We start from the raw sequence: 21,986 nt of genomic DNA, 5'->3' as shown, positions 1-21,986 counted from the left end.
TTGGTCATTATTGTGGGTCCCAGTGTTCACAGCTGGGTAAGACTGCTGATTGATTTCTCTTCTCTGCTAGAACGCATAGCAACTCTCAGCACTCTGGAAGGTGGCCAGCAGGGTGGAACTTCCAGATGAGGACCAACTTAAGTTTTCCATACTCTATGGTTCAAGTATGTAGTATCTTCAGGAATAGGGTCTACGGTCAAGTCCCGAAGAGTCACCGAATTCATTGGAAATAGCTTGGAATACTTGGGAATCTGTGGATCTCACTGGCAAACAACTCTAGAAGAAGTGACATATTCAAGTAATATATTTATGACTATGATCCTTTGATTTGCTAACCTGTGGTGCCTAGTAGGGATATTTTAGCCACATTTATGGAGTAACTCTAACTAAACACTGAGGGCGGGTATTTGAGGAAGCTTCTATAGCTAGAATTCAGGATGATATGCACGGCTGGAGATCTTTAAGTGTTCAATGAAATCAGTGGCCTGCGTAGTAGGTAAGGTAAGCACATGAAAGAATAATGTGTTGTATTTTTTCTTTGTAATTCTGAAGGTTAATTTGAAAAAAAAATTCTTAATTCTCTTCCCTTCTTATTAAAATGACATTTTCTCTTTTGTTTAACTTTTAAATTTAATATCTCACCTTGCCTAAAGTGCTGGCTTCTGTCAGGATTTTTGTGCTGCAATAGCATATTTTACAGGAAAATAGAAGTGGAGTACAAACAGAATTCCTGAGGCATGAGGAGTCAAAATGTAATCTGATTTCTCCATGGGTGCAATATTGTAATACAGGGTTGTGTTATGAACCTCTGGCTTGATAATCCAAATAGATTTGATAAAAACATGGCCCCATATACTATAAGGAAAATACTACAAATAATAGAAGAGAGTAAGAATAGCTCAGCTTTTACTAGCTGTCACATAAAGCAGCTGAGCAAGTCAAACAAAGTTAGATATTCTACCTAACTTTTACTAGCTGTCACATAAAGCAACTAAGCAAGTCATACAAAGTTAGATATTCTACCTAACTTGCTTATTCAGAACTCTGAAAAGAAGCTCTTGAGGAAGTAAGTGGGGCAGAGTTTTAGAAGAAATTGTCCCTCACTTTCTGCGTAGGAGAGGGCGGCTTTGTAAGGTGATAGGCTGGAGAGGAGTTTGCGCTGTGGAGAGGAGAAAGGTTGAGAGCATATGGTACCTTTTAGCCCAAGGAACGCTTCTGGGAGGAGAGGTGGCCCAGTGGAGAGAAACAGCGGGCTCTTCACAGAGTCAATGGTGACGACCCCAGGTGCCCAGAGAAGAGTGTGGGAAGAATTCAAAGGGAAAGTAGAAACTCAGGACGGCTTTCCTGAGACCTGTCCCAGAGAAGGCCTGCGGTGAAGATCACCCTTGATTTGGGGCAGCTCTTCCACAGATGATTCCCTCCTGTGGAGAGCAGAGCAATTGTGGGCAAGTAGTTTGTGAGATTGCAGGTCTGGAGATGATTTCAGAAGGAAAAAAATATCCTAAAATTATAAGAAAAAAAGAAGAGAAAAGATTTTGAAGGACACAGCCTCTATTTCACAGGCAAATAAACTCTCTCTGACCAAAAAAATTGATACTCTGCCTCAGACAATACTGCTGGAAGGCTGGCAATGGCTTATGGAGAAGACAGCGGGAGAGGGCATCACTGCTCATGCTAGGGTCTCGACTGCAGTATTGTTGAGATTTGAGGGAATTCTCATGGCTCAGGCCATTTTCATCGACAAAGCAGGCCTTTTCAGATAGACTATTGATCAAATCATTCTGTTACTCTAGGAGATGACTTCCATGATGTCAGGGATGTCAGAAGTCCAAACATGGCTCAGATGCCAATGGCCAAGAGGCTGACTTAGGTGGTATTGCCTTTTTATTGAAACCAGTATCCCTTAAAGGTTTCATTCCAGTGGTTTAAAGCCATCCCCATTTATTGTTTGCAAGTTCAATCCTTTAATGAAAAACTGAATCTACCCCTGCTCTTGAGGAGCTCACTGTCCAATTTGGGAGTCACTGTGACACATGAAAATTCACAAGTATAAGGTATGTTGTTAGCAGATCCTTGTACTCATTGTCAAGTAAGAACTGTGGGTTTAGAGAAACATACCATTCCTGTGGGCTGAATCTATAGGAGTGAGCAAGTGTGTGGGAAAATCCTTGGAGGGTAAATGTTTTGTTCTTTCTATATTTTTCTGGGGGATAATGACACACCCTCTCATATACACACCATGCTAAGGTCCACGACTGTCAGGCAGTAGGGACATCAATGAACTACTTCTGGCTTTTAAATACAGTGATAGGACATGAAAACAGTCATATTGCAACCTAAATCTCAACTACCATAAATTCTACTAAGATAGTGGGATTCCATTATATGTGGCACCTACAGCCTTAGGTTCAACTTCTCATGCTGTAAAACATTCATTCAAATTCAGAATTTGGAAAAAAAAGTCTCTTTAATTACTTGAGTTTAGGTATTGCCCCCAGGGACTTGTAACTATGTTCTAGTGGAGTACGATTATAATAGCAAGACTGGAGGCCAAGTATAAATTTGAAAATCCTCAAAATACATTTTATGAAATTCTCAAACAATTAATGAAGACAATACTTTTGAAAAGAAAGCTCCTCAAAGAATTCATTGGCTCCTGAAGTCGATTTTATATTCATTTTATATGGTTTTCTTTTTAAAAATAAATGAAGGAGTAGAACATGAAGAGGAAAATATGGCTTCAGCAAAGGAGCTCTTGAGTTTGTTCATAGAGTCTGCTGGCTTCATCTGAAACCAGCTCAATCAGTCCTTTCTGAATTTTTTTCCTCCCCTGGCAAAAATCTACAGTAGCTCATGTTTGTGCATTTATTTGTTTATTTGTTGGTAAGAATATGCAATCAGAAACTGTGACGCTAGTGTGTTTAGGGAGGTGCTGTCCCTGTACATGGAGCGTTAGCCATTTTTCTCAGCCAACTATTCATTCTTCTTTACTCATTAGGAAGCTGTGTCCGGGCATCCTCACTAGAAAACAGAGCTTTCATTTAGACAGAAACAGCATGGGACAAACAAGATGGTGGCTGGGGCTGGGGTGGGTAAAGGTACGGGACGCCACGCCTGATGCCTTGAAGTCAATCTGATCAACAAGGCAGAAGCCAAGAAGCAACTCACACAGGTTTCGTCTTCCCTTCACTCTCACTGTCAAGCTGAGGTGTTCTTGTGCACTGACACATGCGTAGAAACACACATGTGCGTCTATACAATAAATATGGAAATTATCCGAAAATATAATGCAGTAAATAGAAAGCTATATTAGGAAACAAAGGATTGCTAAGAACAGAAACAAAATGTCGATGTGAAGAAAGAAAAGATCAAACTTAAGTGAAGGGGGAAATTGAATAATACAGGTGCACTTAATACCAGGAGAGCTTATGCTCATACACATCCCCATGCTTAGTAAATCTAAAATTTGTTCATGTATGTGTGTACCTATGAAGCTGTGAATCCCTGACAACTCCAAAAGAAAGATAATTCTTGGATTATAAAACAAAAGAAAGAGACAGAGGAAATTGCTGGGAAGGAGGTTAAGGAGAAGTTGGCATATATTTAAGTATAAGGAGTACATATGAAATAGAAAGGGAACAGCATTGTAAAGAGGTTCTAGATAGCTACAGCTCATCAATGGTTCCATTATCACAAACACTGGATTTTTTTTTACTCTTGCAAAAAATAACAACAATGACAATGTGACATTCCTCCATGTGGGTATGGAGAAAGTAAATGAAAACACCACAGCTAGAGTTTCTTCAGGATATTTGAAGCAATATCTCTCACCATTGAAGACAGTGGCAACTACTACGAAATGTTTCAGTCTTTATAATTAGCTACTGCATTTCAGGAAATATGAACCAAGCCTGTCGGTGTTTAAAGCACAGGGGTGGGCCCCCGAGTGGGCAGGTAGCACTCCCCACTGGTTAGATGGTGTGACAGGAGATCCTACGGTGCTGACACAGCACAGCTGTCAATGATCAGAGAACTGTGTTTCCATTTGGAAGTGATTAAGGCCTTATTGCTCCTGTCTCAGATATGAGAGACTTGAAATGCACCCGTTCAATGCGACTAAGGTTGAATGACAACTCTATGTATGTCGTTAGCAAAGTTCATTGGGAAGGAAAGAAGAGCAGCGCCTTTCAGGAAAGTTGAACTGGAAGAACTGAGTACCTTGATTGAATTTGATAGCTCTTAATGGGAAACTGTACTGAACTAGCAAAAAAAAAAAAAATATGGAATGGCATTTGGTAAAAAGAATAAAACTCAAATTTAGTTAAAAAAAAAAACCCGGAATTAATCTTGCCCATTTTATGCAGCTAATAGCCAAAATTATTTTACATGAAGAAAGACAGTGTCAGAAACTGCAGAGTGGGCTTTAAGACATGGAAAGAGAGGAGGCAGTCAAGGAAGCTCATTTTCTTTCCTGCTTCAAAATATCTCCAGAAATCCTGTCTTTGGGTGGATTGGATTTTTTTTTCCATGAATGATGAAGCAAGGAGAGTTTCTAGGAGAACCAGTGGGCCATGCTGCCTGAACGTCATTGTGAACGGCCTGAAAGGAGAGAAGTCAGCCTTGGCCTCCCTATGCAGAAAAGCCAGTTGGGGTCACAGTTGCCAAAAGACTGGGATGGGCGTTGGTAAGGGAAAAGGAAGGTTTATATAAAAAATGGAGGACTATAGATGAGTGTTGGTGGCCTTTGGGGGCCTCTAGGGTTTGTTCTTGGCAGGGTTTGTGGAATAGGGGAGCAGTTGTCTGTGAGTGACAAGTTTACATTCTTGTCGCTTTGATCAAATTCCAGGAGGAAAAAGTTAGGGAAGGAAGTGTTTGCTTTTCCTTGTGGTTTGAGGGGCTCAGACCATATCCACTTAGTCCTATTTACTCAGGCATGGCAGCATCATGGAGGAAGAACGTGCTAGAGGGCAGCTGTTTACTTTATGATGGCAGAAAGCAGAGAGAGTGGGAAAGAATAGGGGAGAGAAGCAGGAAAGTATTCAAAATGTGGTCTCATCTACGTCCACCTCCCAGTGACCTTCTTTCTCCAGATATCCCCCATTTCTCAAAGCTTCCAGAACCTTCCCCAAAGAGCAGAAACAGCTAGAAAAACATGCATATAATACATGAAGGGGGCATTTCGCAGTTAAATGAAAACAAGAACTGAGCCATATTCCTGACTGGCAGTGTGTGTTCATGTGAAGACAGCTAACTAGTAGCTTTAGGGCCTTTGGCCTAGTTGGGTTCTCCATTGTGTTACAGGTTTAATTACCTTTTAAAACAATAACGCAAAGTTAGGAGCAGAATTGATTATCTAGTTTTCAGTAGTTATTCCGACTTCCTAAGGTCTGGGAGTGACCATACTTGTTGGATTGAGATGAATGGGATGATTCTGAATTCCATGTGAGGCCCACTGCTTTGCTGCTTGAAGTAACTGGTAAAACTCTTCTTCCTATTTCATCCGCGATGGTTTCCTGAGCAGCAAGGAGGGCAAAGGCCCACTGTGGCTCACTGAAAGTGCATATGGTATTCCTCCTGCAGAGAACAAATATGGAACAGGAGAAAGGCAAAGCTGCAGGCATAGCATTTGCATTTGGTATGTAAATTCTAGATACATATTGATTTACATGTATAATTTAGTAACCAAAAGGAAAAAAAAAAAGAAGAAGAAGAAAGAAACCCAGATAGTTAAGTAAACATGAGTCCCCACCTTAAGCGGAAGGCTGGCTTGTGGCTGTGCTTGCAAATGGGATGGGATGGGAGCAAATCCCTGCATGGCAGTGTGTACAAACTGATGGCTGTGCTAGGTTAAATACCACCTTTCCCAGGAAGTACAACTGATTCGGCAGCTTGCGCTGTGTGCATTGGCCTCCGGGGCAGAAGGCCCTGTTCTCCCTCAAGCTTCTCTCTTCCTTTCTGGATGGAGTCTGCTTTCTTGTTGACACACTGCAGCATTTAGAAACAACTGTCTCAGTGGTTATATCCATGCACGGGCACCTTGCACATGTAAGGCATCGCCACCTCTGGGAGAGATCTAGCAGCCTTCAGTGGTGTCTTTCTTATCCAAATTTACTTCTTTTTCTCCCCCCCCCCCCCGTCTTCCCTTTCCTTTGTCCCCCGAAGTCATTGCACACTCAGAGAAAAACCCTCACTGGTGTCTGGAAACCCAAATTCCCTCCTCTGCACTTATGCTAATCCATTGTCATCTAAAGGAATACCTTTCCCCATCCATCTCCCCATCCATCAAAGTCCTGTTTATGCCTCAAGTTCAGCTTGGGTTTGGCTACCTTTGGGAAGCATTATTGAGAGCTGCAGCTACCAGAGTTCTCCCCAGGGCTGTTTGGGGCCTGTGGTTTCAAGGCCAGTTCTCAGTCACAATTGCACACAGCTGAGAAGGCTCTGCAGTATTTTCCTTCGTGAGACTGTAAGCCCCTCTCTGCTGAGACAGGAAACTTGTTGCTTTTCTACAACACACACCATGTGACTCAGGAGTGGACATACAATGATGCTGGTGGTTACTTCTGCCTTGAACTGAAGGAGAATAAAATACTTCCTTGATTTAATTCTGTGGTCACTATATGAAGACTTGCAGTCTGTGAACTTAATCATGATTGCATCTGAGAAATGGTTTAGCCGAGGAGTGCAGTGAGCACAAGGTTGGGTGAGTACCAGGATGTGCTTTTTGTTCCTGCCCCACTGTGCTGCTCCTTATGGAGCTTCCCATTCTTAATAAGCAGCAGTGGCAGGTGCCTATCAAGATCCAGAGTATCTGAGTATTGCTGCCACTCTGATAGGTAAGTCTTTGTTATGTGGGAGTGGCACAGATAATATGTATTGTGCAGAAATGCCTCGATTCTCCTCATTAGAGAACTACAGCGTCTCTGACTCCGTGATTCTCCTCTGCAGTTGCGACAGCCTAAAGCTACCTCCAGCCACTGGCAAATGTTAGCAGGGGACATTTACATTTTTTTCTCTAACAATCCACACTGAAATATATTATTATGCTTAACCCTAAAAAAAATTGTAAAATATTTGCAACTCTTCCATGGATCAAACAGATCTGGTGTTTTCATAGTTTATTATTTGTTATAAGTAAGTGTTCATAACATATTATAGGATGTATATAATGATAGTAAATTATATTATGATTATTCCATTATATAATGTGAATGCATAATACATGATATATAATTCTTATAATTTATGTAATGCATCATCAAATACATATTAGATTATACAATATACAATGACATATACTATACCTTTATCTATTAGTTTATTAAGTGATGAACTGATTTCTTTAAATTTTTTTTATTGAATTTCTCTATTTTCTCTGATGTGTGTGTGTGTGTATGTGTGTGTGTGTGTGTGTGTGTGCGCCATAATATGGAGATCAAAGAAAAAAATATTGGTAGGCGGTTCTGTCTTTCTACCTTGTGGAAATCCTTATCCTACTATCGTTAGTAGTGGATTCAGATGGTCAAATGTGGCAGCAAGCACCTTTTCCTTCTGTGCCATCTTGTCAGTCCAGAATTGAACCCATATACTTATAAAGTTAATAAAACCCTCTTTTATAAATACAATAAAATACAATGAATAAGAAATTCATGTATGATCACACAGCTGGTAAGGAGCCAAGCTAGAACTCAAACCTGGATGTTCCAGTTATATAGTCTCAAAGCCATCCCACTAAAATCAGGAACACGACAAGGATGTCCACTCTCTCCATACCTCTTCAATATAGTGCTTGAAGTTCTAGCAATAGCAATAAGACAACATAAGGGGATCAAGGGGATTCGTATTGGAAAGGAAGAAGTTAAGCTTTCGTTATTTGCAGATGATATGATAGTATACATAAGCGACCCCAGTTATATAGTCTGTGCTTTGTACAGCCTGGTTTTTACCAAATTGAAGGTCCATCAATTATAGACAATGGACTAATTGTCTATAATTGTGAACAGCAGAAATTTCATAATTTTCTACCAGCTCAAAAATACCTATTCTGAATATTGCCTAGAGTCCTGGTTGTTCAAGGATTCACATTGCTCTCTTTAATGACTGACCCCTCATGGAGCTCTATCCTTGGTTGGGACTTGGACATGTGCCTTCTCTAGGTACAGGCTGGAGGGCTGCACATCAGAAGCCTAGGCTGTAGTTTTCAGACTCTGGGCCACATTTATAATAACACACCATAAAATGAATTAATTTTCCAGACCTCTGTCCCAGCGGGAAGCATTTCAGATTGTCTCTTTTGAATGTCCAGAGATGGGGGGTTGTCGGTTACTCAAGTTTATAATCACTAGTCTATCTTTGCTTCCAGCTGCATTCAGCCTAAACTCCCGTGACAAGACTGAGACTGTTCAAGACCCCACTGCTCCTGAGAAAGCCCATCTACTTGCTGCCAGTCAGCATCATTGCTTCTCATCCTGTCTTCTTCATGTCCAGGTTTCCCACCTGGCATTTCCTAGGTCAGTGCAAGTTTAACAGCTTCTGTGTACTCCCACCGTAGATACCTTTGGTCACTTTTACTCATCTCCAGGAACACTGATATTCTGTGTTATCCATGTCTACACTTGACGATGCAAGCTTTTACTATGCTTTGCTTTTAATGTTTTATATTTGTCTCCCAAATACGCTAAAAAAGTCATGAAGGACAGGACTTTGCTTTTCCATTCAAGATATGTATAGCATGAACATCTTGGTCTTTGGTCATTTTCCACTAGTGTTTACATTCCTCTTTTTATGAGGGAGACCAAGCCATGAGCCTCTCATTTCAGCGAATGCTGAGCCATATCACAATATCCTCCACTGGCAGAGTGGTACCTAACAACTACAGGGTATATAGTTTCTGAAAGGAGGGGAAACTAGGCCTTATACCCAGTTAACACAATGTTCTTGATCCCTTGGAAAATAAACAAAATCTACACATTTTAAAGTTCTTTAGCCAGAGATAGTACTCTTTTGCTTATAATTTCAGTTCTTAGGAAGCTGAGACAGGAACATTACTTTGAGTTCAAGGCCAGTTTGAACTACGTGGCAAGTACCAAGCAAGATAAAAGAGACAGTGGAAGACTCTTACTCAGCAACCGAGTAAGAAAGAAAGAAAGAAAAGAAGGAAGGAAGGAGGGAGAAAAGGAAGAATAGAAGGAAATAAACAAATGAATAAATGCTTTCTTTTGGAATGCATTGTTCTAGGTGATAATATCTTAGAGATGTGCCTGTGTCATTAAGAAAAAGGAGACCGAGGTGTCTGCTAAACTTATAACATCAAAAACTCCACATGTAAGAAGAGACACACATATTTAAGTCCAGCTCTACATTGGGATATTTACTTCACTGGATTATAGTGGTTAGGGTAACTCATTCTCCATAGCCTTGATGTGTTCAGTGAGTGGCACCCTTCTTGATCATAATGTGCACCAGTTTACTACAGGTCATGGGTATCACCCTTAGTGTGTACAAATTTTATGTTCCAAATAGTTAAAGGATTTACTTTAGAATATACCAAAGTGTAGCAAAGTATTTTAAGACCCGTCATCTGTCCTTTAAGTCACTTTAATTCTAGAGGTTGTACAAAGAAAGCAAAAATTGGAGATTCAAGAAACTGAAACAGCAATCCCCTATAAGATTCTGTTAGTTATATTCTCCTGGTGTCTTTGACCTTTCTGGTTTCTACAATTTCCTCTCCCTCTTCTGTGGGGTTCCCTCAGCTCTGAGGGAAGAGACCTGATGGAAATCTCCAATTTTTGCTTTCTTTGAGCTTAATGTTTAGCTGTGGGTCTCTGCATCTGTTCCTGTCAGTCTCTACAGGAGGCCTCTCTGACGGCAACTGGGCTAGGCACCAATCTATGATGATTGCAGAGTAACATTAAGGATCAAACGTTGCTTCCTGGCTCTAGTTTCTCCTCCAATCCCTCTCCATAGCCCCACCTCCCCTTTTCCACGCTGTGTCCTCCCAGGGACATCAACCAAGCATAGCATTATATGCAATAACAAGGTCAGGCACATACCCTCACATCAAGGTAGGATCAGGCAACTCAGGAAGTGGCAAAGAGTGCCACAAGGTGAAAAAGGAGTGAGAGACAGTCCAAGTTCCCACTGTTGGGAGTCCCACAAGAACGACAAGCTTCTCAGCTATAACTTATGTGAAGAGGACCTTGACTAAACTCCTGCAGGCTCACTGATTTCTGCAAGCCGCTATGAGTCTCAGTCAATTGATTCTGTGAGCCCTGTTCTCATGGTTTCTTCTAATCTTTCTTCCCCCTCCTATGCAGGACTCCCCAGACTCAGCTCAATGTTTGGCTGTTAGACTCTTCAACTGTTCCCCTCAATTGCTGGATGAAGTCTCTCTGGTCTCTTTGATGAAAATTTTGCTTGCTATCGTCCAAAAACACTCTACAGGCAGGATACACTGTAGATCGGAGGTTTTGTGTCTGGGTTGGTGTCCCAATCCCTCCACTTGAGGTTTTGCCTGGTTATAGAAGATGACTGGTTCAGACTCCATGTCCTCATTACCAGGAGTCTTTGATAGGGTTACTTTCATAGATTCCAAGGAGTTTCTGTTGCATTGGGTTTTCACCCCATCCCTAAAGTGCCCCACAATTCTAGTAGTTTTCCCCAATATTCCTGCCATCCCATTTGATCCCCCCTATTCCCAACTCCACCTGCCTGGAATTCACCTATATGATATATTCTCTTTATGATTCTCAGGAAGATCTTGAGCTCCTCTGTAGGCCATGTTACTTAGCCTCTCTGGGTCTGTGAACTGTAATATGATTATCTTATACTTTATAGTTATCCACTTATAAGTGAGTAGATACTGATGTGGGAGGTCCTTCTGTCTATGTGTTGCTTTCATTGGTTGGTTAATGAATAAAGAAACTGCCTTGACCTGTTGATAGGGAAGAACTTAGGTAGGTAAGGAAAACTAAATGGCATGCTGGCAGAAGGAAGGTGGAGAGAGAGGAACACCATAGAGCCGCCAGAGACAGCCCAGCTGCTAGGAATTTTACCTGGTAAGCCACTGCCATATGGTGATACACAGATTAATAGAAATGGGTTAAATTAAGATGTAAAAATTAACCAATAAGAAACTAGAGCTAATGGGCCAAGCAGTGATTTAATTGATACAGTTTTTGAGGGTTATTTCAGGGCTAAGCTAGCTGGGTGGCCAGGCCCTTCATCCTACATACATATTATGTTTATCATTCTGCATCTAGATTGCGTCACTTAGAATGATATTTTACAAGTTCAATCCATTTGCCTACAAATTTCATGATGCTTTTGTTTTTGTGTTATATTTACACAACGGAATATTAGGGATCATTTTTTTAAATACTTATTTATTTATTATGTATACAATATTCTGTCTGTGTGTACATCTGTAAGTTAGAAGAGGGCACCAGACCTCATTACAGATGGTTGTGAGCCACCATGTGGTTGCTGGGAATTGAACTCAGGACCTTTGGAAGAGCAGGCAATGCTCTTAAACCACTGAGCCATTTCTCCAGCCCCTAGGGATCATTTTTAAATGGAAGAAAATATTTTTGTTTAAGGACAAATTTAACTTATAATGTTATTCTCTATTGTTCTTTCTCTGTGCATGCTTGTGTGTGTGTGTGTGTGTGTGTGTGTGTGTGTGTGTGTGTGTGTATGTAGGTGAGTATACCGTGATGCATGTGCAAAGTTAGAAGACAACTTTTGTGAAGTGGTTCTCTGCCTCTGTCATTTGGGTTCTGTGGATTGAACTCAAGTTGTCAGGCTTGACACCCAGGGCCTTTATTCACCGAGCCTCCTCACTAGCCTTTAAAGTCTAATTAAAAATATTCATAGTCAAGTGAGTATAGTTTTTACATGTTTGTTTTAATGGCCTTGTGTGTTATGGGTAAATAACGAAGTATTGGTCAGTTTTAGTCCTTATTCCTCTGGGACGTAGAGCTAATCTACCTTCTGTCTGATGTAGCCATACACAGTTGCATCTTTATTTGTCATTTTTTTGGAATATTCCAATTTTAATATTCTTGGCAGATGTCTCTAGTTGTTTAGCTCTGTTACCCTTCCTAGTCTACACTGACAGTTAGTTAACAGAGAGTCCTAGTTAATGAGCTGTGACCCACAGTGGTATTAATGGATACACCATGCTCCTCAGAAACTATTCATGTCACTGGGTCTTGCAGATAATACCTAGGATTTTCTGAATTTCAAAACTTGTTTTTGGACAAATCCAGGAAAATTAATGAAGTCCCATGTCACAATAAGGGACTTCACTCAGTCCTACAACCATTCTTGGGTAGTTGATTTTCATGTTAACCTGCAGGGAAGTATTGGTGCTATCAGAATTGAGAGAATGTCTTACATTTTATTTTCAGAAAGCTGTCTATGTTCTTAGTGGTTACTACAGCAGCCACAGGAACCGATATACTTTGATCATATGATCTTAGGAAAATTTTTCTGAGAGATGTTATATGGAAATAAATGTTCTAGGAACCTAAAGTCTAGTACGTATGTTTGTATTTTATTATGTCGGTACAGCCTGGGTTCCATGAAGTGTGCAGCACATACCTCGGCCTTGCTATGCTTTCTTAGCCAGGATCCTACCTTCCTGATGGTTTGGAAGAAGACCATCAGGCTTCATCAGAAGTTGAGAGGCTTCCAACTTCTCAAGGCTTTTTAGGTTTTCACCCACAGTCAATAGCAGATTTCTTGAATTGGGCTGAATGTGAGTGCCAAAACATTCACTCATTCACCCAAGAATTCAAAGAAGGTATGTGATAAAAGCATGTGTGGGAAATAGAGACCTGGAGTGATAAATTCTAGTTCTCAAGAGCATTCTGACCGTGCGCTAAATCAAGTGGGCAGGAATCACAATCTTATGTGAGTTAAAATTTAGAGACTTCATTTCAGAGCCTGATCTGAATTATTGTCAAGGAGAACAGTTTGGACTTTGGAGTGAACCAACAGATGATACGACAGATATTTCCTTATTTTACTCCAGGCTAGTTATGTGACTATTTATGTGTCTATGCTTATGAATAAGACAGAAGCATTCGACAAGAGGGCAGTCTGAGAGCATGGGATATAATGGTTTCATTGTTTGTTTGTGGCCTCTGTCTTTTTCCAATTAATTTTGTGAATAGATTCTATAAATATAATTGAGGGAAAATATAATTTTGAAAATATCTTCTTAGAAATGACAAAAGATACCTGGAATTCACATGAGGAGAAAGACATATTTGATATAGTCAAATTATTAGAGGTCTCTAAGGGGTAGAAATAAAGAAGCTAGGACATATATGCTCATAAGATGTTTCTTGTCCTCAGCCTATCTCTACCTACTCAGCTTTAGCCCAGGAAGAAGAGCTGTAAGGAAAGAGAGTAAAGCTTTCTTTTTTGGTAAACATTATAGGGATTCAGACACACAATGAGTCTGGAGCTGCACTGTGTGACGTCAACAAATACCCACTAATGGAGAAGACACACACAGGTCAAAGATGCTGTTGATTGATGATTATTTTCTGCTTAGCAATCTAGGACCACTGTAGTGAATACACACACACACACACACACACACACACACACACACACACAATTAAGGCTTGCCTTGAGTTCCTGTCTTCTTCTGCCTTATATTTCTCTCTCCACCCAGTTATATCACACCTGTCGTCACTTCCTGTGTGCTGGATTAAAAGCATGTGATCCCAAGTGCTGGGATCACCTTTGTATGAGCTTTATTTCGGTTTTAGACAAATTCAGTCTTGTGTAGCCCAGGGTGGTCTTGAACTAACAAAGATCCCTCTGCCTCTGTTTCCCAAGTTCCGGGAATTAAATACGTGTGCCACCACTCTCTGGCCTCTAGTGGCTTAGCTCTGTACTCTTCAGGCAAGCTTTATTTGTTAAAGCATACACAAATATCACTATAGGCCTCATTTTACTTTTATTCATTCATTTATTAAATACATACACATCAAAGCTTATCATGTGTTTCCACAACCAAAGCCCCCAAAAGACTAACTATATGGAAAAGTATGGCATCTAATGTCACTCCAGAGACCATAAGTAGCAAATGGCTTCCCAACTTTTACCATCACCTGATCAAAATTTGTTGAGATCATCATTCAGTCTGGAAGATAATGACCCCAAGAAGTTCCTAATAGTAGCCAGAGAGTTCCTCAATACAGTAGCATTCCCCTCAGAATTAGGAACAATTTCCCTTATCTTGAGGAGTTGCAAGTACTTCAGAGTCAGTGAAGAACTGGAGATTTGTATAGTCCCTAAGAGCTCATTAATGAACGTCACAGCAATGCTCTGGCCAGAGGGGTCATTGCTACATCCTGAGAATATCTTGTTCTTTTGTTTTCCCAACTGGTAACTACTTTACCTGCGAAGCTATGGGTTTTACATTATAGACTCGTGCATAAAATAAACAGGTATAGCCGGTGGTGGTGGTTCACACCTTTAATCCCAGCACTTGGGAGGCAGAGGCAGGCAGATCTCTATGAGTTTGAAGTCAGCCCTGTCTACAAGAGCTAGTTCCAGGAGAGGATCCAAAGCTACAGAGAAACTCTGTCTTGAAAAACCAAAAAAAAAAAAAAAAAGGCGTATTTACCACTAAAATGTATTCCCTTTGCTTCAATGCAGATTTAACTAAGAATCTTCTATGTGTAGAAGCTGTGGAGAGAACATACAGATAATTTCACTGAGTCTCTCCTTTGGGCAAATTCCAGGGAAATAGGATACAAATAGTCTTAAGGGTTGGGGAATCTGGACCAATAGCACACAAGACAGGATGTAACACATAGTCCAGGTTCTGGAAGTATGTAGGGGAAAAAGCACTACATAGCATATGTATGCGAGGTATGGGCACACTATCTTGTTTACCTGGAAATCAAAAGCATGACTATTGACTGGCAAGGCAGCGAAGGTTCCATCAAGGAGGAGTCGTACACACGCAAGGAAGACAGATGGAAAAGAATAAAGCGGATGAAAGGGTAGGGCCTTTTAGAAGAGGAATAGGTGACCTACGGTGAGGGATCCGTGATATTTGTCTAAGGTAAGTCATGGTGGAGAGTAGAAAAGATGTTCTTTTTACTATATCTGGGAATATAAAACAAACCTAGCCTTCAACTTGTGACAGATGAGGAAAATGTTACAGTATATGTGGTAGCGTCCTATTTAGCTGTAAGGAAAATGAAATAATGAACCTTGTATGTAAGTAATTGAACTAGAAAATATTATACTGAGTAAGGTATCCAGACCCAGAAAAACCATGTTCTGATTTTCACATATGGTACAGATTTCTAAGGTACCATAGGGTATTTGAATAAATTCATTCATTATGTTGTATTCCAGTCAGGGGAACCATACCAATATTCTTTTTTTTATTATTTTAATTTATTTATTTATTAAAGATTTGTGTCTCTTCCCCGCCACTGCCTCCCATTTCCCTCCCCCTCCCCCAATCAAGTCCCCCTCCCTCCTCTGCTCGAAGAGCAAACAGGGTTCCCTGCCCTGTGGGAAATCCAAGGAACCCCCACCTCCATCCATTTCTAGTAAGGTGAACATCCAAACTGCCTAGGCTCCTACAAAGCCAGTACGTGCAGTAGGATCAGAGACCCATTGCCATTGTTCTTGAGTCCTCAGTAGTCCTCATTGTCCGCTATGTTCAGCGAGTCCTGTATTATCCCATGCTTTTTCAGACCCAGGCCAGCTGGCCTTGGTGAGTTAGCAATACCACTCTTGGGAATATACCCAAGAGAGGCCTTATCATACAACAAAAGTATATGCTCTACTATGTTCATAGCAGCATTGTTCATAATAGCCAGAACCTGGAAACAACCGAGATGCCCTTCAATGGAAGAATGGATGAAGAAAGTATGGAATATATACATATTAGAGTACTACTCAGCAGTAAAAAACAAGGGCTTCTTGAATTTTGCAGGCAAATGTATGGAAATAGAAAACACTATCCTGAGTGAGGTAAGCCAGACCCAAAAAGAGGAGCATGGGATGTACTCACTCATATTTGGTTTCTAGCCACAAACAAAGGACATTGAGCCTATAATTAGTGATCCTAGAGAAGCTAAATAAGGAGAACCCAAAGAAAAACATACAGACATCCTCCTGAATATTAACCTTCATCAGGCAATGAAAGGAAACAGAGACAGAGACCCACATTGGAGCACCCATCATAATTCTCAAGGTCCAAATCAGGAGCAGAAGGAGAGAGAGCACAAGCAAGGAACTCAGGACCGCAAGAGGTGCACCCCCACACAGAGACAATGGGGATGTTCTATTGGGAACATACCAATCTTCTTAAACAATCCTAAATTTTTAGCTATAATCATTCAAAATTCTTCCTAAGATTTTCTTAAAATACATAGTTGATTATTATATCCTCTCAACTTTCAATAGAAGAGCTTACGTCTCCTATTCCAGTGTAACTCAGTACTTGCTAACCAATCTTTATTCATCCTTTTCCACATTATTCAGTCTCTGGTAACTTCTACTCTTGAGTTCTCTGAGATCCAGTGTTTTGATTCCACGTGTGAACAGGGTCCTGCCATACTTGTCTTTCTGAGCCAGGAAAATTTTCAGCACCAGTGATTTCTAGAGAAATGCAAGTCAAAAGCACAATGAGGTATTACATTATTCCTGTTAAAATGACTAAAAACAAAAGCACAAACATGCTAACAAGAGCATGGAGAGATGGGGCCCCATATACTGTTGATGGGAATGTGATTAGTATAGCCACTCTGAAAAACAGTAGAAATGTAGGAAGTAAAATATCACTTTCATATGATTGAGCAACTGCAGCACTGGGTTCATATACTAAAGAAATTAAATCCCACTGTCATGAACGCATCCACACCCCATGTCGACTATAGCACAATTCATAGCACACACAAAAATAGAAACACATCAGCTATGTATCAGATGAAAAGTGGGGAAATGCCTATGTATAATGAAGTACTCAGCCATAATAATGAGGAAATTCAGTGCGTTTTCGTTAGTTTGTTTGTTTAGTTTTGAGACAGGACCTCACAGTGAAACTATGATGGATGGCCTGTAACTAATTGTAAAGACTTGAAAATCGAGTGATGTCCTCGTCTTTCTCTGCCACGTGCGGAGATGACATGTGTTTGCCTTTCTTGCTCTGACTTTCTTATTTGGTATTGTTATCACTCCACTCAATTTTCTCCTCTACCTCTTTTATACTCCGTGGACCCCTGTACTTAGCAATGTTACTATAAAAGAAATCATTAGTCATTCTAAAGTGAATCTGATGGTAAGGTATTTTAAAGAGATACATCACAAAAAATTTGTATCTGAAACCAAACCAAAGACTGAAAGAAAAGTCCCCTTGGATAATACAGGATTGTGTTTCCTAGAGACCCTCTGAACACCCAGACGATTGGCAGGCATTATCTCTGAGCCACATATAGGCGAACACTCTTGGAAGCGTCACTCGTTGAAAGAGGGTTTTGTTATCAGATTTGAAGAGCCTATCAGTCAGTCCATGTCAATCAGGATTTTGTGTTGGGGTCCAACTCAACCATTTTTGATTTCTTTCCTTGTATCACATCCTGGTGATACCTCTCACTAGCCAATGTAGAGTCACCAGGGATGTGTGCTAGTTACAGGTTGGTGAGCAGCCAAAACCCTTTGTTGTTCATTATTAAAGACATTTTCTCTTATTTTATGTTATCTCTTTAGATCCATGTGTGTGGTGTGTATGTACGTGTGTGTGCATGTGTGTATGTACATTTTAGTTTAGTTTGTGTTCGTGGTGTGTGCAAATATCAAGTATGTATTTAAAGTTGGAGGCCAGGATGTGGGTATTGGATCTTTCATTCATGTAGGTTCTCTGAGATCAATCTCAGGTCATCAGGTTTGTTAGAAAGGGCCCTTACTCATTCAGCCACTTCTTTTGTCCAGTAGTTAGCATATTTTATAGGTGTGTGTATATAGGTATTGGGAATGTACGTGTGCAGAGTTGAGCATGCACCTATGTATGTATGCACTTGAAGGCTAAACATTAACCTTAGATGTGGTTCTTCAAAACACCACTCAACTATTTTTTGAGATAGATTTCTAACTTGCCTGGAATTTATTAATTATAAAAGTCTGACTTCCCAGAAAACTCCAGGGATACTTAGCTTCTTCTTCCTCACTGTGGCAATTATGTGTGACACTATGCCTGGGTATTTCTTTAACCCAAGTTCTGGAGATGGATTGCAGACCAGTTGTATGGGAAGCAATATATTAACTGTTTCATCCCCTCATTTTTCTTGTCTTGTATTATTTTATAGTTGTCAAACAAAGTCTCTATTTTTTTATTTTCCTAGAACCATTTGACTAACATAGTTTTTTTGTAACAAAATTATCTCTATTTTTTAAGTACTTTCTTTGAACTGTTAACAGCACAGCAAAACAGAACACGGAAGTAATAATGTTAGCCTTTGTGTGTTTATAGCAAAATGGATTACACTATGCCATGAACACTGCATGATAATGGAGTTACTCTTCGTACACTTGGTTTTTGCTCTTTTTCCTGAACCTATTTTGGGACCTAAAGGAAGTACAGTCGTGAGCTGGCATCCAGATGGGCTCTAATTCAAGAATAAGCAGAGGGAGGTCTGAATACCCCAGAGCCACAGGATTACACCTTGTCTTGAACAGATGGCACAGCAGAGACCTGGGAATTCCTGAAAGGCAACCAAAAGGAACACGTTGTCTTAGTGCAAATGTGTTAAATATCAGCATTGTTCTAGAGATCCTCTTCAGAAGCATTCTTCAATATTGACAAGATGCTGAATGATTAGAACCCCGGAGCTGCTCCTACCAAAGTGGAGATGTGCAGTAGTCCTTTGAGGAAAAGTACAAGCCTTGGACAAGTGCAGGGCACAGGAACTAAGCAACACAGCCACAAAACAAGCCCAAATTCCTCTAAAGGCTACCTTATTCCCTGAGCAAGCTGCAGGCTTTTGTGGCTTAATCCCATTTCTTTCTGATGTCTATTCTGAACTCTACACTGGCAGATCAGACAAAGGAAAGGCCAGGAGAACACGGCATTATCCTCACTCGGGTCTGAATCTGAGATAAGTAGCTAAGGAATCTTCACATTTGCTTCTCTGCAGTGTTCCCAGGTCGATATGATTTTCTCCCTTTCCCCACCTCATGCATTGACCCTAATCCTCACTACCCTCCAGATCTCCAATATGACCTCACAAAACATCTGAAATCCCCCTCCTCATTCATCTACTATTTTGTTTCATGTATGGATCTTAGTGACAGGGGACATTTCCTTGGCCTCTGATATGAGGATTCTCTCACATGTATTTGTTATGTGGCCACATTATGTTTGGGGTTCAAGAATCCAAACTAATTTTTTCGATGATGCTAATCTTGGTTTTCAACATGACATGCCAGGGAAAAAGAAGCATAATTTGAAGAATTGCCTCTCTCAGGTTTCCCTGTGGGTATATCTGTGGGGCATTTTCTTCATTACTAATTGATGTGAGAGGGCCAACCCCTCTGTGGGCAGTGCCTCCCAAGGCAAGTGGGCCTATGCTACATAATAGAGGTAGATGAACAATGAGCCTGGGGGCAAGGCCGTTATTGGCATTTTTTCATGCTTTCTGCTTTATTTCCAGGCTTGGCTTCTTTCTATAATAGACTGTAATCTATAAGATAAAATAAACAATTTCTCCCCAAGGAGTTCAATACACACATACACACACACACACAAACACACACACACCACATAAAGTATTTATATGTGCATAGAAGATAATATGCAATGTGTACAGCATTATTCACCAATATTTTAATAGAAACTGATACAGAACTTATTTTCATTGATGACAAGTAGAAAATCTATGGAAATTCTATTATGGAAATTATGGAAAAATCTATTATTTAGAAAGAATCATCAAAAATGAAACATTGTTCCCCTTCCCTGGTTTTTGTACCCAGTATTCATCCACTTCCAATACTGAAGCAGGATATGTTTCCTCAGATCTAGCATAATTTGATTGCCTAGCACAAATGACTCTCCTCTTTGTGTGGAGCTTGCCTTGCTTACCCATATGTTGGATAGGATACCTAAGAAACAAACCCCAAACCAACACAAATTCCTTTTTTCTGTTTGTTAAAATCTAGAGTCCAGAACAGGAGATAAGTTGACTGGATTTGTTTCCTTTATTTTGATTGTTTTCCACTGTTTTGATGAAGTATCTTAAAACGTTTTGTCATCGTACTGTTCTTGAGTGACATTTATTTGAAACTTAGATCACTCTTAATCCTATGTTCCCAAACAAAACAGTATTGAACATGTATATACCCCAAGTCTTACTATATTTAGTACCATCCCTGTAAGATAGGAAGGGTTGATAAAGTCCCCTTTTGACATCCCATATTGGGGGCCTTGAGTACCAACCTCAGTATCACTCAGTGCTCAGAATTAGATGTCTATGGCAGGCAAGGACCTAAGGGTAAAAATTAACTCAAGTACACTATCTCTGCTTTTTTTTAATTTTTCATGCAAGGAGAAAAATGAAGTGAAGATGGCATGGAGGAAATGAAGAATAAGAAGAAGAGCAAGGGAAAGATTAAGGAGAAGAAAGAAGGAGAATAAAAGAAGAAATAGAAGTAGCGAGGAGAAGAAGAAGAGTAAGAGTAAGGGCTGATCTCCACGAGGTTTCTAGTTTGTACAGACATAGTTGGAATATTCTGTAGGCAAGGACAACGATAATTTGCATATCAAAATCACAAAAAGGGATAGGTAGAACCTGATAAAGCAGTACTCTAGAGCAGATGACCCGACCCAGAAAAGAGGCAGCATTCAAAAGAAAGTATCTGAAATTCTAAACCATTAGATAAACTTACCAAACATCCCTGAATCCTGGATTCCCCTATTCTCCTCATCTAATCTCTTTGGTAATAAACAGCTTTGGGCACACCCAGATTTGTTTTTTAGCAAAGGTGGGGCATGCTGCCTTCCTATCTTCTATAGAATTTTTTTATCTGTTCTGTTAGCAGGTAATTTTATGAGATTGACTGTATGTAAATTTGACTGTTAGAACAAAGGGTGAATGCCCTTGCTCCAAAGCCTCATGGTGTTGGGGAATGGACCAAGGTTACTTCATTGCCTGTGTAAAAGTCACACTGCTGAGGTGCTTTGGGAATGAATCCCATTTTGAAGGGAAGAATCATAACTTCACAAGGTTTTTACAGATATGACAGTGACTTTTCCAAAAGACAAGTGTTCCAGCAGCTCTTCAAAACAGGTTGCTCTGTGTGGACATGTACGTATACACTTCCCTTGGGTCTGCCTATTGGTCTGTCAGCTGTGCATTCACTGTATTTTCCCGTGGGCTCCAACAATCCCACAAATGCTGCACTTGAGTTATTTCAGTTATGTTCATGTGGTGTATAAATGTGTATATGTTGACAGAAGTTTCTGTCCTGCCCAATCCCGCAGTCATTCATTTGCAAAGAAAAACCCACAGAGGCTTATATTAATTATAAACTGGTTGGCATATTATCTCAGGCTTATTATTAACTAGCTATTGCAAGTTAAATTAACCCACAATTCCACAATTCTTATCTTCATTCAACTACATGGCTCGGTACCTTACTTAGTGAGGCATTCTCATCTTGCTTCCTCAGTGACTGGCTGGTGACTGCATCTCTACCTTTCATCTTCCTAGAATTCTCTTAGTCTGGTGGTCCTGTATATAATTCCTGCCTGGCTATATGAGTGACAAATCTTTCAAGAACATTTCACACAACATGTATAGTATGTGTGAAGATGCTTTTGTATACATGGGCATCCATAAATGCCAGAGATGTCATTCTATCTATCTATCTATCTATCTATCTATCTATCTATCTATCTATCTATCATCTATCTATCTATCTATCTATCTATCTATCATCTATCTATC

This window comes from Microtus ochrogaster, chromosome 18 (assembly GCF_000317375.1).
Source record: "Microtus ochrogaster isolate Prairie Vole_2 chromosome 18, MicOch1.0, whole genome shotgun sequence".
NCBI classification, from domain to species: Eukaryota; Metazoa; Chordata; class Mammalia; order Rodentia; family Cricetidae; genus Microtus; species Microtus ochrogaster.
The sequence above is the reverse complement of the archived record's forward strand: the minus strand, read 5'-3'. Positions refer to the sequence as shown.